The sequence below is a fragment of the Choloepus didactylus genome, chromosome 4 (genome assembly GCF_015220235.1).
Source record: "Choloepus didactylus isolate mChoDid1 chromosome 4, mChoDid1.pri, whole genome shotgun sequence".
Taxonomy (NCBI): domain Eukaryota; kingdom Metazoa; phylum Chordata; class Mammalia; order Pilosa; family Megalonychidae; genus Choloepus; species Choloepus didactylus.
The window spans coordinates 1,195,378-1,213,229 of NC_051310.1; the positions used below are offsets into that span (position 1 = coordinate 1,195,378).

The 17,852-nt window shown below is 37.7% G+C and overlaps 1 protein-coding gene and 1 non-coding gene across 3 annotated transcripts in view; one reads left to right on the forward strand and one right to left on the reverse strand.

Moving 5' to 3' along the window:
• The window catches only part of LOC119530995 (scavenger receptor cysteine-rich domain-containing protein SCART1-like), a 39,359-nt gene that overhangs the window by 11,675 nt on the left and 9,832 nt on the right, over positions 1-17,852 (reverse strand). The gene's annotated exons all lie outside the window — the stretch shown is intronic.
• Positions 5,249-5,355, forward strand: LOC119533518. The gene has a single exon (XR_005216648.1). It is a non-coding gene; the product is annotated as a U6 spliceosomal RNA (small nuclear RNA).

Genomic DNA, 17,852 nt, shown 5'->3' on the forward strand with positions numbered 1-17,852 from the left:
AACCATGTATCTGACAAAAGACTGATATCTTGCATATACAAAGAAATCCTACAACTCAATGACAATAGTACAGACAGCCCAATTATAAAATAGGCAAAAGATATGAAAAGACAGTTCTCTGAAGAGGAAATACAAATGGCCAAGAAACACATGAAAAAATGTTCAGCTTCACTAGCTATTAGAGAGATGCAAATTAAGACCACAATGAGATACCATCTAACACCGGTTAGAATGGCTGCCATTAAACAAACAGGAAACTACAAATGCTGGAGGGGATGTGGAGAAATTGGAACTCTTATTCATTGTTGGTGGGACTGTATAATGGTTCAGCCACTCTGGAAGTCAGTCTGGCAGTTCCTTAGAAAACTAGATATAGAGCTACCATTCGATCCAGCGATTGCACTTCTCGGTATATACCCGGAAGATCGGAAAGCAGTGACACGAACAGATATCTGCACGCCAATGTTCATAGCAGCATTATTCACAATTGCCAAGAGATGGAAACAACCCAAATGTCCTTCAACAGATGAGTGGATAAATAAAATGTGGTATATACACACGATGGAATACTACGCGGCAGTAAGAAGGAACGATCTGGTGAAACATATGACAACATGGATGAACCTTGAAGACATAATGCTGAGCGAAATAAGCCAGGCACAAAAAGAGAAATATTATATGCTACCACTAATGTGAACTTTGAAAAATGTAAAACAAATGGTTTATAATGTAGAATGTAGGAGAACTAGCAGTAGAGAGCAATTAAGGAAGGGGGAACAATAATCCAAGAACAGATAAGCTATTTAACGTTCTGGGGATGCCCAGAAATGACTATGGTCTGTTAATTTCTGATGGATATAGTAGGAACAAGTTCACAGAAATGTTGCTATATTAGGTAACTTTCTTGGGGTAAAGTAGGAACATGTTGGAAGTTAAGCAGTTATCTTAGGTTAGTTGTCTTTTTCTTACTCCCTTGTTATGGTCTCTTTGAAAGGTTCTTTTATTGTATGTTTGTTTTCTTTTTAACTTTTTTTTTCATGCAGTTGATTTAAAAAAGAAGGGAAAGTTAAAAAAAAAAAAAAAGAAAAGAAAAATAAGAAAAAAAAAAAAAGATGTAGTGCCCCCTTGAGGAGCCTGTGGAGAATGCAGGGGTATTCGCCTACCCCACCTCCATGGTTGCTAACATGACCACAGACATAGGGGACTGGTGGTTTGATGGGTTGAGCCCTCTACCATAAGTTTTACCCTTGGGAAGATGGTTGCTGCAAAGGAGAGGCTAGGCCTCCCTATATTTGTGTCTAAGAGTCTCCTCCGGAATGCCTCTTTGTTGCTCAGATGTGGCCCTCTCACTCTGGCTAAGCCAACTTGAAAGGTGAAATCACTGCCCTCCCCCCTACGTGGGATCAGACACCCAGGGGAGTGAATCTCCCTGGCAACGTGGAATATGACTCCCGGGGAGGAATGTAGACCCGGCATCGTGGGATGGAGAACATCTTCTTGACCAAAAGGGGGATGTGAAAGGAAATGAAATAAGCTTCAGTGGCAGAGAGATTCCAAAACGAGCCGAGAGATCACTCTGGTGGGCACTCTTACGCACACTTTAGACAACCTTTTTTAGGTTCTAAAGAATTGGGGTAGCTGGTGGTGGATACCTGAAACTATCAAACTACAACCCAGAACCCATGAATCTCGAAGACAGTTGTATAAAAATGTAGCTTATGAGGGGTGACAATAGGATTGGAAATGCCATAAGGACCACACTCCACTTTGTCTAGTTTATGGATGGATGTGTAGAAAAGTAGGGGAAGGAAACAAACAGACAAAGGTACCCAGTGTTCTTTTTTACTTCAATTGCTCTTTTTCACTCTAATTATTATTCTTGTTATTTTTGTGTGTGTGCTAATGAAGGTGTCAAGGATTGATTTAGGTGATGAATGTACAACTATGTAATGGTACTGTAAACAATCGAAAGTACAATTTGTTTTGTATGACTGCATGGTATGTGAATATATCTCAATAAAATGATGATTAAAAAAAATAAAAAATAAATAAAAAAGAAGGGAAATTTAAAAAAAAAAAAAAAAAAAACAAGGAAAAAAAAAAGATGTAGTGCCCCCTTGAGGAGCCTGTGGAGAATGCAGGGGTATTCGCCTACCCCACCTCCATGGTTGCTAACATGACCACAGACATAGGGGACTGGTGGTTTGATGGGTTGAGCCCTCTACCATAAGTTTTACCCTTGGGAAGACGGTTGCTGCAAAGGAGAGGCGAGGCCTCCCTATATTTGTGCCTAAGAGTCTCCTCCTGAATGCCTCTTTGTTGCTCAGATGTGGCCCTCTCTCTCTGGCTAAGCCAACTTGAAAGGTGAAATCACTGCCGTCCCCCCTACGTGGGATCAGACACCCAGGGGAGTGAATCTCCCTGGCAACGTGGAATATGACTCCCGGGGAGGAATGTAGACCCGGCATCGTGGGACGGAGAACATCTTCTTGACCAAAAGGGGGATGTGAAAGGAAATGAAATAAGCTTCAGTGGCAGAGAGATTCCAAAACGAGCCGAGAGATCACTCTGGTGGGCACTCTTACGCACACTTTAGACAACCCTTTTTAGGTTCTAAAGAATTGGGGTAGCTGGTGGTGGATACCTGAAACTATCAAACTACAACCCAGAACCCATGAATCTCGAAGACAGTGGTATAAAAATGTAGCTTATGAGGGGTGACAAAGGGATTGGGAAAGCCATAAGGACCAAACTCCACTTTGTCTAGTTTATGGATGGATGTGTAGAAAAGTAGGGGAAGGAAACAAACAGACAAAGGTACCCAGTGTTCTTTTTTACTTCAATTGCTCTTTTTCACTCTAATTATTATTCTTGTTATTTTTGTGTGTGTGCTAATGAAGGTGTCAGGGATTGATTTAGGTGATGAATGTACAACTATGTAATGGTACTGTAAACAATCGAAAGTACGATTTGTTTTGTATGACTGCATGGTATGTGAATATATCTCAATAAAATGATGATAAAAAAAGAAAAAGAAATGAAGTACTGACACATGCTGCAAAATGGATGAACCTTGAAACACTTTGCTGAATGAAAGAAGCTAGACACAAAGGGCACAATATTGTGTATGTTTCCATTTATATGAAATATCCAGAAGAGGTAAATTCACAGAAGTAGGGGCTGGGAAGAGGGAATGGGGGGGGTGGATGATAGCTAAAGGATATGGGCTTGGGGGGTGGAATTTTTGATAAAAATGTTCTGAAATTACCTAGCGGTGATGGTTGTGTAACACAGTGAATATAATAAAAACAAAACCACTAGATTTTACACTTCAAAAGGGTGTATTTTATAGTCTGTGAATGTGGTGGCTTGGAGTTACGTACACCAGGAAACCTTCTTAAACTTAATCCATTCCTGTGGTTGTGAACCCATTTAAATAGGAACTTTTCATGACGTTACTTCAGTGAAGGTGTCACCCAACTGAGAGACCTTCTAGGGAAGATCCCAGAGAGAGGGAAAACCACAGGGAGCAGCCAGAATCTGGAAGCCAATGAAACTGGGAGACACGGCCACCATATGCATTTCCAGGTGGCAGAAAAGCCAAGGACCAAGGATCACCAACTGCCAGCCCTGGAAAGCCAGTCTTCAGGGAGAAACCATCACACATCGATTTTGGGCTTCTCCTAGGCAGCCTCAAATCCATGAGCCAATAAATTCCTACTCCTAAGCCAACCCATTGTGTGGTATTTGTTTTAGCAGCTGGGAAGACTAAAACAATGAATTATATCTCAATAAAGTTGTTATTTTAAAAAAGAAGAACAAATGGAGATTATAAGACATAAAACATAATAACTGAAATTTTAAAATCTTGAATGAACTCAACCATAGGATGGAAATGACAGAGGATAGCATCAGTGAACTTGAAAACAGATCAATAGAATTTATTAATTGTAAACAAAGGGAAATAGACCAAAAAAGATTAACAGCCCCTGAGCTCTGTGAGACAATAACAAAAGACCTTTCATATCATTGAAGTCCCAAAAGGAGAGGACATAGAATGTGGACCTGAGAAAGTATTGAAAGTAATGACTGAAAACTTGCCAAATTTGGTGAAAGGCATAAACCTATAGATTCAAGAAGTTGAGCAAACCCAAAGGATAAACTCAAAGAGATCCACACCAGTGCACATCATAAGTTAACTTCTGAAAATCAAAAACAGAAAAATTTTAAACAGCCACAGAAAATGATGCATTAACTCTAAAGGGACACTGATTTACATGACTGAATATTTCTCATCCCAAATGCAAGCCAGTAGGAAGTGGAACACATTTTTTAATTGCTACAAGAAATGAACTATTAACCCTAAATCCTATATCTGATGATACTATCCTTTGGGAGTGGAGAGGAAATAAAGACATTTCCAAATGAAGGAAAACTAAAAGAATTTTTTGCTAGTCAAACAACCCTTAAAGAATGATGAAAGAAGACTCTCCCAATAGAAAGAAAATAGCAGAAGAAGCCTGGGGTTTCAGAAAGGAAAGAATAACAAACTGGGTAAAAGTAGAAGTGAACATAAGTTTCTTCAACCTAGTTTATGTTTGAAGGAAAAATTATAACACCAGCTGATGTGGTGCTCAATGTACATAGAGGAAATACTTTAGACAATTCAGGTTTAGAAGCTGGGAGGGTGGGAAAGTGATGTCAGCCAGATGGCAGAGGAAGGTGCCCAGGTGAAACACCCCCCTTAGAAACAACAAATAATGGGCAGAATTTGTCAGAATGAACTTTCCCAAAACTCTGGAAAATGATCAAAGATACACAACAATTAGACAAATGCTGAATCAGGGTAAAGAAAACCTAACAATAGTAGGAAATCCAAAGTTCAGGTTTCTTTGTCCAGGGCCCTCCTCCTGTCAGTTCCTCGAAGCATTTGCTTGACCCCCAGCACCTTGGTGGCCTGCAAGCACTCAAGTGCAGGTCCCTGAGCCAGATTATTAGTGCCCCTAAATGAAAATACTGCTGTCCTTGTGCATTGGATCATCGAAGACTGACTCGGGGTGTGTGCTGGATTGTATATATTATGTCCCCCCAAAAAAGCCACATTCTTTAATGCAATCTTGTGGGGTGCAAACACATTAGTGTTGATTAGGTTGGAACCTTCTGATTGAATGTTTCCATGGAAATGTGGCCCTGCCCATTCAGGGTGGGTCTTGATTAGTTCACTAAAGTCATATAAAAAGAGCTCACAGTGCTTGCTTCAGCAGCACATATACTAAAATTGGAATGATACAGAGAATATTAGCATGGCCCCTGTGCAAGGATGACATGCAAATTCACTAAGCTTTCCATATTTTTTTTAAAAAAAAAAGAGCTCACAAACAGAGGGATCTCAGAGCAACTGAGAGTTACATTTTCAAGAGGAGCTTCAGCTAAGAGAGGACAAAATGCCCAAAGAGCAACATTTCAGAGAACGTCATTTTGAAGCGCAACCTGGGAACAAGCAGACACCAGCCACGTGCCTGCCAAGCTAACAGAGGTTTTCCGGATGCCAATGACCATCCTCCAGTGAAGGTACCCTACTGTTGATGCCTTACCTTGGAAACTCTATGGCCTCAAGACTGTAACTTTGTAACCAAATAAACCCCCTATATAAAAGCCAATCCATTTCTGGTGTTTTGCAAAATGGTAGCATTAGCAAACCAGAATAGACTTTGGAGAAACTTTTCTTTCAATTTGTTCCTTCTCTGTCCCCTCCAGTCCAGACTGGCAATGGCTCCATTTATACAGATCTCACAAAAAATCCGTTGGCTTGGCATGAAGCATACAGGGGTCAAAACTGTCAGACAACTGGAGTTTCCACAAATCCTTTCTGGATAACTCCATCTCCAATCCTTGCTTGTACTGAAATGGTGGTCAGCTTCCACGATTGGTTAAATCCTCACATGGATTGTACCTCACATGGGCTGTAGCCTCTGGAGCCTCACTTTCTGGATGCCTGGAATTTTCCAAACTATCAGTTTCTGGTTTCTTCATTTCTCAGTTTATCTCTGCTTCTCACATTATACTATAAGCTGCAAGCAGAAGCCAGGTTATATCCCCCACGCATAGTCTGGAGATCTCCTCAGCTAAGTATCGCAGCTCATCACTTTCAAATTCTGCCTTCCATCCAACACCAGAATGCAATTTTGACAAATTCTCTGCCACTTTAAAACAAGGGTTGCCTTTCTTCCAGTTAGCAATGACACATTCATCATTTCTGCTCAAGGCCTTTTCTATCAAGCTTCTCACAATTCTTCCAGAATCTTTCCCTTATCCATTTAAAAAGCTGTTCCAACATGTTTGGTATTTTCAAACTCAGCAGCACTCTACTTCTGGTACCAAAATCTGTTCTGGTTTGCTAATGCTGCCATTTTGCAAAACACCAGAAATGGGTTGGATTTTATAAAGGGGGTTTATTTGGTTACACAGTTACAGTCTTAAGTCCATAAAGCATCCAAGGTAAGGCATCAACAATAGGGTACTTTCACTGAAGGATGGCCATTGGCAGTTGCAAACCAGAACAGGGTGTGTGTCTGAGTCAGTAAACCCATAATTTACCTGGGTCGGAGAAGCAACATGAAAGGTGGAGCTGAGCTGCACACAGCCATGGCATGAAAGACTGTAACCGAGACAGAGGGCACAGCCCAGGACCCTGGGAGAGAAACTCCTTTTGGGGAGGAGAAACAGTCACACACACTGGGGAATTCTTGAAGCTGCTGTGCATGCCCATGGCATGACGTGCTCAGAAAGACCTGAAAAGAACCTGAGTGTTCACCATGGGCTGACATATAGTTCAGTATAAACTGGATAAGTATTGAAGAAGGGCCTCAACACAGAACCAATCTACCCTAAAACCCTGGGGAAGAAGGAGATTCTAACTTTCATGGTTAGAACATCAAAATATTTTAATGCCCAGTGTGCTGGTTTGGATGCATTATGTCCCCCAAAATGCCATTATCTTTGATGCAGTCTTGTGTGGACAGGAAACATATTGGTGTTGATTGGGTTGGAGACTTTTGATTGGATGTTTCTGTGGAGATGTGATCACTCAGTTGAGGGTGAGATCTTCCATTGGATAATTTTTATGGAGGTGTGGCCCTGCCCATTCAGCATGGGCCTTGATTAGTCCACTGGAGCACTATATAAGCTCAGACAGAAGGAGTGAGCTTGCTACAGCCAAGAGGGACACTTTGAAGAATGCACAGGAGCTGAGAGAGGAACTGCAGTTTAGACATTTTGGAGATAGCCGTTCAAAGCAGACTCTTGCTCTGGAGAAGCTAAGAGAGGACAAACACCCCGAGAGCAACTAAGAGTGACATTTTTGAGGAACTGCAGCCTAGAGAGGACTGTCCTGGAAGAAAGCCATTTTGAAACCAGAACTTGAAGCAGACACCACCTACGTGCCTTCCCAGCTAACAGAGGTTTTCTGGACACCATTGGCCATCCTCCAGTGAAAGTACCCAATTGTTTATGACTTAACTTGGACACTTTATGGCCTTAAGACTGTAACTTTGTAACCGAATAAACCCACTTTATAAAAGCCAATCCATTTCTGGTGTTTTGCATTCTGGCAGCATTAGCAAACCAGAACACCCCGACTTCAAGAAAAAATTAGAATATATACAAATAAACAGGAGGAGATGGCCCATTCAAGGAACAAAAGAAAACAGTAGAGGAAGCCCAGATTGGGCTAATCAAATTTTATTTGGAAAAACTAATCAAAGATGTCAAGTCTCCTAAATAAGTTCAATGAACTAAAGGAAAACATGGATGGAGAACTAAGGAATATCAGGAAGACAGCAAGTGAATAAAAGGAGGATTTTGAAATTTTAAAAAGGAACCAAACAGAAATTTCGAATGAAAAACACAAAAGTGAAAATAATAAATACACTATGGGGGTTTGCCAGCAGATTTGAACAGGCAGAAGAAAGCATCAGCAACTACACAAAAGGATAATTGAAATTGTTTGGTGTGAAGAGCAGAAATAAAGAATGAAAAAAGTGAGCAAAGCCTACAAGACCTGTGACACCAAGAAACACACCAACATGTGCATTACGGGAGTCCCAGAAGGATAAGAGAAAGAGAAAGTGGAGAGAAATTCTGAAGAAACAGTGCCCAGAAACTTCCCAAAACTGATGGAAGATCTGAATATAAACATCAAGAAGCCCAATGAATTCTAACTGGGATGAATGCAAAGAGATCCACACTGAGACATTACAACGAAACTGTACACAAGGCCAAAGACAAAGAGAGGATCCTAAAAACATGAAGAGAGAAGTCTTGTACAAGGGATCCTTATCATCAGAAGCCATGGCAGTGAGAAGGCTGAAAGAAAAATTTGCCAGTCAAAAATACTGTATCTGACAACAAGTGTCCTTCAAAAATGTGAGAGAGATAAAGATATTCCCAGATAAATAAAAGCTGATGGAGTTTGTCACCACTATCCCTGCCCTACAAAAAATGCTAAAGGAGAGTTCTTCAGTTTAGAAGGAAAGAACACTAGACAGTAGCTTGGAGCCATATGAAGAAATAATGAACTACAGTAAAGGTAACTATATGAATAAACAGAAATGCCAGTTTTATGGTATCCTTAGTATGTAACTCTACTTTTTGTTTCTTACAAGATCTAATGAATAAGAACATATAAATTCATAATAAATAAACATACTTCTATATTATTGGGCACGCAAAATATAAAGAGGTAATTTGTGACAAGGACACCGTAAAGGGGGTGATGGAGGGGTATAGGAGCAGAGTTTGCATATGCTGTTGAAGTTAAGTTCGTATAAATTCAAAGTAGATTGTTATAGATTTAGGATGATACATATAAACCCTATGGTAACAACAAAGAAAATATCTAAAAATTGACAGAAAAGGAAATGAGAAAGGTATCAAATTGTTTCACTACAAAAGATCAACTATATATAAAATAAGACAGCACTGGAGAAAATGAGGGACAAAATAAAAGTATAAGATGTACAATAAAAAAAGACAAAACAGCTGAAGTACATTCTGCCCTATCAGTAATTACTTTAAATGCAAATGGGTTACACTCTCCTAACAAGAGATACAGATTGAAAGAATGGATAAAAAAGCATTATAAAACTATATGTTGTCACAAGAGACTCACTTTAGACCCAAAGATACAAAAGGTTGAAAATGAGTGGCTGAAAAATTTTCCAATCAAATAGTAATCAAAAGAGACCTGGGGTGGCTATACTAATATTGGAAAAAATAGACTTTAAGTTAAAATTTAGTATAAGAAACAAAGAAAGACACTAGGTATTAATAAAAGGGTCAATCCACTGAGTAGATCTAATAATGATAAACATATGCATTTAGTCACAGACTCTCAAAATACATGCAGCAAATTTTGATAAAACTAAGGGAGAAACAGTTCAACAATAATTGTTAGAGACTTCAACACATAACTTTAAACAAGAGAACATCTAGAGAGAATCAATAATGGATAGAACATCCAGAGACTAGGTCAATAAGGAAACAGAGGAACAATACTATAAACAAACTAGATGTAACAGACAAGCAGAGAACACTCCACCCAACAAAGCAGAATACACACTCTTCCCAAGTGCACACAGTTATTCTCTGCAATAGACCATATCTTAGAATACACAAAAAAGTCAATACATTTAGAAAGATTGATATCATACAAAGTATATTCTCCTACCACAATAGACAGAAGCTAGAAATCAATTACAGAAGAAAAACTGGAAAATTCTTAAACATGTGGAAATTAAACAGCATACTATTAAATAACCAATTGGGTAAAAGAAGAAATTGCAAAGGAAATCAGAAAATTCTTAGAGACAATTGAAAACGAAAATAGAGCACACCAAAATCTATGGGATGCAACAAAGGCAGTTCTCAGAGGGAAATTTATCGATGTAAATGCCTGCATTATAAAAGAAGGAAGCTCTCAAATCAATAACCTAATTTCACATCTTAGGTACTAGAAAAAGAAGAGTAAATTAAATACCCAGTTCAGGGAGGAAATAATAGATTAGAGCAGAGATAAATGAAATATAAAGTAGAAAAATAGAATCAATGAAATCAAAAGTTGGTTCTTTGAAAAGATCAACAAAATAGACAAACCCTCATGTAGACAGACAAAGAAAAAATGATAGAACATGTGAATAAAATGTAAAATGAGAGTGGGGACATTACTACTGATCTGGAAGAAACCAAAAGAATCATAAGGAAATACATTATAATACACCAACACATTAGATAATCTAGAGGAAATAGTAAAATTCATGGAAACATACAACTTACCTAAACTGGCTTAAGAAAAAAATAGAAATTGAATCTGTAGACAAACGCCTCCCACACAGAAAAGTTCAGGACCAGATGACTTCACTTGTGAATTTGACCTAACATTAAAAGAAGAATTAATACCAATCCTTCTCAAACTTTTCCAAAAACATTGAAGAGGAGGGAATTCTTAATTCATTCTATGTAGCTAGCATGACTCTGATTCCAAAGCCAGAAAAGACATTACAAGAAAAGAAAATTACAGATGAATTTCTCTTATGAATATAGATTCAAAAATCCCCAATATTCTAGAAAATCAAACCCAACAGCATATTAAAAGGATTATACAGGATGACCATGTGGGAATTATTCCAGGAATGCAAGGGTGGTTCAACATAAGAAAGTCAATCAATGTAATACACCACATTAAACAAATGAAGAAAACAAGAGAATGATCATCATAATTGACTAAGAAAAAGCATTTGACAAAATTCAACTCCCTTTCATGATTAAAAAAAACACTCATAAAAATAAGAATAGGAGATAACTTCTTCAACATGGTAAAGGACACATATGGAAAACCCACAGTTAACACACTGCACTCAACGGTGAAAGACCGAAAGCCTTCATCCTAAGATCAAGATCAAACTAAGGATGCCCCCTGTCACCACTGTTATTCAGCCTTGTGCTGGAAGTTCTAGCCAGTGAAATTAGACAAGAAAAGGAAGTAAAAACTATCCCAATTGGAAAGGAAGAAGTAAAACTATCCTATTTTCAGTTGACATGATCATTTGTATAGAAAATCGCAAAGGATCCACAAGAAAACTAATAAAGCTAATAAACAAATTCAGCAAAGTTCTACAGTGTAAAATTAACTTGTAAAAATCAGTTCTGTTTCTATACACCAGCAAATATCAAACCAAAATGGAAATTTAAAAATCAATTCTATTCACAATGGCATGTAAAAGAATAAAACATCTTGGAATAAATTTAACCAAGGAGGTGAATGACTTGTACACTGAAATCTATACAGCACCACTGAAAGAAACTAAAGACCTAAATATATGGCGAGATATCATGTGTTAATTGATAGGAAGATTTAAGATTGTTACAACATCAATACTACCCAGAGCAATCTACAGATTCAATATGATCCCTATCAAAATCCCAGAAGCCATTTTTGCAGAAATGAAAACATCAACCCTCAAATTCATATGGAAGTGCAAGGGGCCCCAGAAAGCCAAATCAATAATGGAAAATGAAGAATAAAGTTGGAGGTGTCATACTTCCTAATTCAAAACTTATTACAAAAAAAAAACTTATTACAATGCCATAATAATCAACAAGTGTGGTACTGGCCTAAAGATAGACATATAGATCAATAGGAGTTCAGAAATGCGCCCCTACATCTATGACTAACTGATTTTTGAGAAATGTGTCATGTGCATTAATTGCGGAAAGAATGGTCTCTTCAACAAATGATGCTGGGAAAACTGGTAGACCACATGCAAAGAATGAAGTTGAGCCCCTACCTCACACCACCTACAAAATTAACTCCAAATGGATCAAGAACCTAAGCATAAAAGCTAAAAACAGAAAACCCTTAGAAGAAAACATAGGGAGAAAACTTCATAACCTCAAGTTTGGCAGTGATTTCTTAGATATGACAGCAAAAACATGAGCAATGAAAGAGAAATTAGATAAATGGAACTTCATAAAAATTTAAAAACTTTTTTACATCAAAGGATTTTATCAGCAAATTGAAAAGACAACCTACACAATGGGAGAAACTATATTTCTGATAAGAATTCTATATCCAGAATATGTAAAGAACCCCTGCAATTCAACAAAAATTAAATGTAACTTTAAAATGTTTAAAAGAATAGAAGAGACATTTTTCAAAGATGTGTAAATAGCCAATAAGCATATGAAAAGATGTTCAACATCATTAGCCATTAGGTAAATGCAAATGAAAACCACTCCACACCCACTAGAATGACTATTTTTTTTAAATGGAGATTAACAAACATTGTTGAGTGTGGAGAACTAGGAGCCCTCATACATTGCTGGTAGGAATATAAAATGGTGCAGCCATGCTGGAAAACAGTTTGGTGGTTCCTCAGAAAAATAAACGTAGAATTACCATAGGAACCAACAATCCAAGTTCTGGGTACATACTCAAAATAATTGAAAGCAGGGATGTGAACCAGTATTTACACACCAATGTTAATGGCAGCATTATTCACAATAGCTAAAAGGTGTAAGCAACCTAAGTGTCCATCAACAGAAAAATGGATAAGCAAAATGTGCTTCATAATATTTTTTAAATGTGGCATACACATACAATGAAATATTATTCAGCCATAAAAAGGAATGACATTCTGATACTACAACATGGATAATCTTTGAAGACATCATGTTGAGTGAAATAAACCAGACACACACATGAAGAAAATAGTGTATGATCTCACTTATATGAAATATCTATAATTTATAAATTCATAGAGACAGATATTAGATTATAGGTTACCAAGGGCCAAGAGTTGAGAGAGGAGAGTTATTGCTTAATGGGTGCAGAGTTTCTGTTTGAAGTGATGAAAAACTTTGGGTAATGGATGTTGATAATGGTAGTTCAATAATGTGAATGTAATTAGTATCACTGAATTGTACACTCAAAAATGTATAAAATGGTAAATTTTGAGTTGTATACACATCACTACAATAAAAAGTGTATTTTTAAGAGAGAAGGGTAAGGAATGTAAATGCAAGTTTCTATACTTCACTTCAAGTGGTAAAATGTCAACACCAATAGTGGTGATAAGTTGGTTGTATATAGTAATACCTACAGCAACTACTAAGAAAATTGTACAAGTTACATACTCAAAACTTTATAAATAGATCAAGATGATTATATAAGTTATATACTCATAGTAGAGCTCTAAAAAATGTACACATAAGTGTACACATAAAAAAGTACACATAACCTACAAGGAAACAAGGAAAATGAAACTGAGACATAAGAAATAGAGGAGACAAGCAGAAAACAAGAAATAAAAGTCTTATTTAACCCCTAATATGTCAATAATGACTTAAATGTAAATGGTCTAAATATACTGACTAAAATAAAGAGATTGGAGAATGAAATTTTAAAAACATGATTCAACTATATGCTCTTGACAAGAAACTCACCTCAAACACAATAACATAGGTAGGTGGAAAAGAAAAGGATAGAAAATAATAGGTCATGCAAACATTAATTTTTTTAAAGTAGAAGTGTGCATATTAGAAGTAGAGGAAGTAAACCAGAGAAAAGATTACTAGGGAGAAAGAAGGACATTACATATGGATAAAAAGACTAATCCACAAAAAGATAGAGCAGTCCTGAGTGTGTACACACCAAAAAGCAGAGCATCAAAACACATGGGGCAAAAACTGATAGAAATGAAAGGAGAAATAAACAAATATACAACTGTAGTTTGAGATCTCAACACCCCAATCGCAGCAGTTGAAAGAACTTCTAGACAGCAGATCAGCACGTATCTAAGAGACTGGAATCACACCGTGAGCCAGCAGGATCTAACTTGTGGAACACGCCCTATGCCAACAGCAGAATACACACTCTTTCATGCGCATGGAACATCAGCCAATTAGACCGTATTCTGGGTCATAAAGTAAATCTCAAATTTAAAAGAATTTAAATCATACAGAGTATGTTTTCTGATCATGATGGAATCAAAGTAGGAAATAACTTACAGAAAGACAATAGAAAAATCTCCAAACGCTTAGAAATTGAACAGCACAGTTCTAAATAATGAGTCAAAGATGAAGTCTCAAAGGAAACTTTAAAAAGACATCAAACTGAATGAAGGTGAAAACACAACTTATCAAAATTTGTGGCATGTAGCTAACATAGTGCTGAAAGGGAAATTTATAGCAGTAAATGCTTACATAATAAAAGAGGAAAGAACTTGAATCAATAATCTAAATTCCTATCTCAAGAAACTAGAGAAAGAAGAACTAAACAAACCCAAACCATGCAGAAAGAAGGAAATAATAAAGACAATAGCATAAATAAAGTAAATTGAAAACTGGAAAACAATAGAGGAAATTAATGAAACAAAGAACTGGTTCTTTGAAAAAAAAATCAGTAAAACTGATAAACTCTAGCAATACTGGCAAAGAATAAAAAGAGAAGACACAAATCTCCAATATCAGGAATCAAAAATGTGATATTGCAACATATCCTCCAGCCATTAAAACAATAATAAGGGAAAGCTACACACAACTTTAAGTTTATAAATTTGACAACTTAGAAGAAATGGACGAATTTCTCAAAAAACACAGCTACCAAAACTCATCTGTGGTGAAATAGATAACCTGAATATGCCATAACTATTAAAGAAATTGAATTTGTAGTTAAAATGCTCCTGAAGCCATGTTTCTCACTGTTGGGGTGAGAATTTACAGATAAGCAAGGAAAGGAGGCAAGAATGACCCATGTGCTTATGGATTAGAGTTGTAGACATAACTTAAGAACTCATGTTGTGTTCAACACTGATACAGATGGATACATATAGAAATATTTCTTGATAAGTGTAATATACACTGTTTAGTACACACAAATGCATATTTCTTGCTCTGTCAGCTGAGAGGGTCTGAAATAAAAGACACTCGGTACCACCAGATTTTGGTTTCCGACACTATTCTCTGATGAAAGGAACCAGGGCTCCTTGGAGAAATGGTTGAGTCTAGGACTCAGGCAGGAAAAATACAAGACAAGCCTGGATCATCTTACAGTTACAGAGAGTAAGAAAGTTCTCAAAAAAAATAAAAAACCCACATTGATGGAGACATGTCAAAGGGACACAGGAGCCAAGTGAAAAAACTCCTTTTGACCAGAACTGAAACATTTGCACAAAATATATATATATATAATAATATTGGATTATAACCCAAAGTATAAAATAAATATCCATGAGTCTATACTGATATAAACAAATGACTGAATAGATCAATAAATAGGGAAGAAGGCACAAATCTCCAGAGCAGAAGAATTGCAAATAATGTGTGGAGCATAACTCCCACTGCTCCAGTGTGGGCTGTGGATAGTGACTTTCTTCTAAGGGTACAGGATGGAAAACGAGGGAAAGAAGCAACTTTACAGCAAAGAAGCCCAACAAACACGACCTTGGCCAGGCGATCAAGGGCAACATCTATAACCATATGTCATGTTGATACCCTTGACATGATGTGTTTGAAACAGCACTTTACCTCTCTGATCTTCCTCCCCCAAACACATAACCAACATTTAATCATGAGACAAATGCCAATAATGAGGCATTCTACAAATGCCTAAATGGAATTCTGGATGGGATCTTAGAACAGAAAAGGGCATTAGTAAAAATGAAAGGAAATCTAAATTAACTTCAGACTTTAGTTGATAATAATGTATCAGTACTGGTTCACTAATTCCAGCAACACACCAACCATTGTAAGATGCTAATAATAGGGGGGACTGGGTGCATAGAGCAAGCAACATGGCAAAACATGTCTGTCTGCTTTGGAGCTTTCCTTCAGGAGCCTCAGGTTGGTGGTGGGAAGACAAGGAGCTCCTGGTGATGGTGGAGAATTGAGGTGCCCACTGAGCAGGCACCTTCCCTGTTCTCTGATTCTCCGGAGTTGCTTTCACCCTCTCCTTCCTGCCCTTCGACGTCCCCTCAACCCCACCCCACTGAGGCAAAGCAAGGAGAAGCATGTACTGCTGCATGATCCCCAGAGAAGACACTGGTTTGAACCCTAAACTCTCCAGGGCTCTTGTCACTGCTGAGCCAAGCAGCAAACACCCACATCCTGTGCCCAGGTGAGAGCCAGCCCTTGAGACTGGGGTGCTGGGCTGTGGTAAAGACCTGTGGCAGGCAGCCCCTGCAGAGGGCAGGACATTCCAGAGGGACGGGCCACTGCTGACCAGTGCCAAGGCCCAGGCTGTTTGTGCAGCCCCTCATCTGTGAAAATGGGGACAGACCACCGCCCCTCACTAGGCCACCTGGGGAGAACCTCTACCAGGAATCTCAGAGACCTAGGCCTGGGAGGAAGGAGCAACCAAAAGGCAGCAACTCTTTCCTGTATAATTTGCTGTAAATATTCTTAAGTCTCTATTTGCCTCTCAGGCATTGCCTACATTGTGTTTACACAGTTTTCCCTTGGCCTGCAGTATACAAGTAAGTCAGTCCAAACAAACAATGACAGTATAAAACAAAAATTCTTAGGCAGTGTAGGGTTTAAAATATGCAAATAATTAAAATAAATGAAATGGAAGTAGAGGGGCACTTCCTAACTTATTCTATGGGGCCAACATTACCCTAATACCAAGACTAGACAAAGACATTACAGCATAGCAAAATTATAGACCAATATCACTCATGAACATAGATGCAAAAACCCTCAACAAAATATCAGAAAATCAAATCCAACAGTATATAAAAATAATTATACACCATAACCAATAGCTGGATTTATTCCAGGTACACAAGACTGGTCTAGCATTCAAAATTCAATTAATGTAATCCATTGCATAACAGAGTAAAGAAAAATCATATGATCATTTCAATAAATGTAGAAAAGACATCTGACATAATCCGACATCCATTCATGTAAAAACTCTCAGCAAGCTGCAAATGGAGGAGTTCTTCCTCAACTAGATAAAGGACATCTATTTCAAAAACTTCAGCTAATATCATATTAACTATGAGGCACTAGTGCTTTCCACCTAAGATCAGGAACAAGAAAAGGATGTCCCCTCTCACCACTTCTATTCAACACCATACTGGAGTCCTAGCTAGTAAGACAAGAAAATGAAATAAAAAGCATACATTTGGGAAGAAAGAAATAAGGTTGTCTTTGCAGATTATAAGATTTTCTATGTAGAAAGTCTCACAGAATCAACAACCACAAAAAACCAAAAACCCTAGAACTAATAAACAATTGTGGCAAGGTTGCAAAATACAAGGTTAATATACAAAAGTCAATAGCTCTTCTAAATACCAGCAATGAACCATAAACTGATGAAAGAAATAAAAGAATATCTAAATAAATGGAGAAATATTTCATGCTCATTGATGGAAAGATTCCATATTATTAAGATGTCAATTCTTCCCAACTCTATCTATAGATGCAACAATCAAAATTCCAGCAAGTTATTTTGTGTATTTTGAAAAACTGATTCTGAAGTCAATGTGGAAAGGTGCAAGACCCAGAATAGCCAACACAACACTGAAGAACAAAGTCAAAGGACTGACTCTGCCTGACTCCAAACTTACCATAAGGCTACAGTGATCAAGGTAGTGTGGTCTTGGTAAAACAACAAATAGATCACTGGAACCAAACAGAGAGACCAGAAATAGATCCAGACAAATAGTCAACTGATTGTGACAAAGTGGCAAAGGCAGTTCAGTGGAGAAGGATAGTCTTCAACAAATGGTGCTGGAAAAACTGGGAATCCACATGCAAAAGAATGAATCTAGGAACAGACTTACATCTCTCAC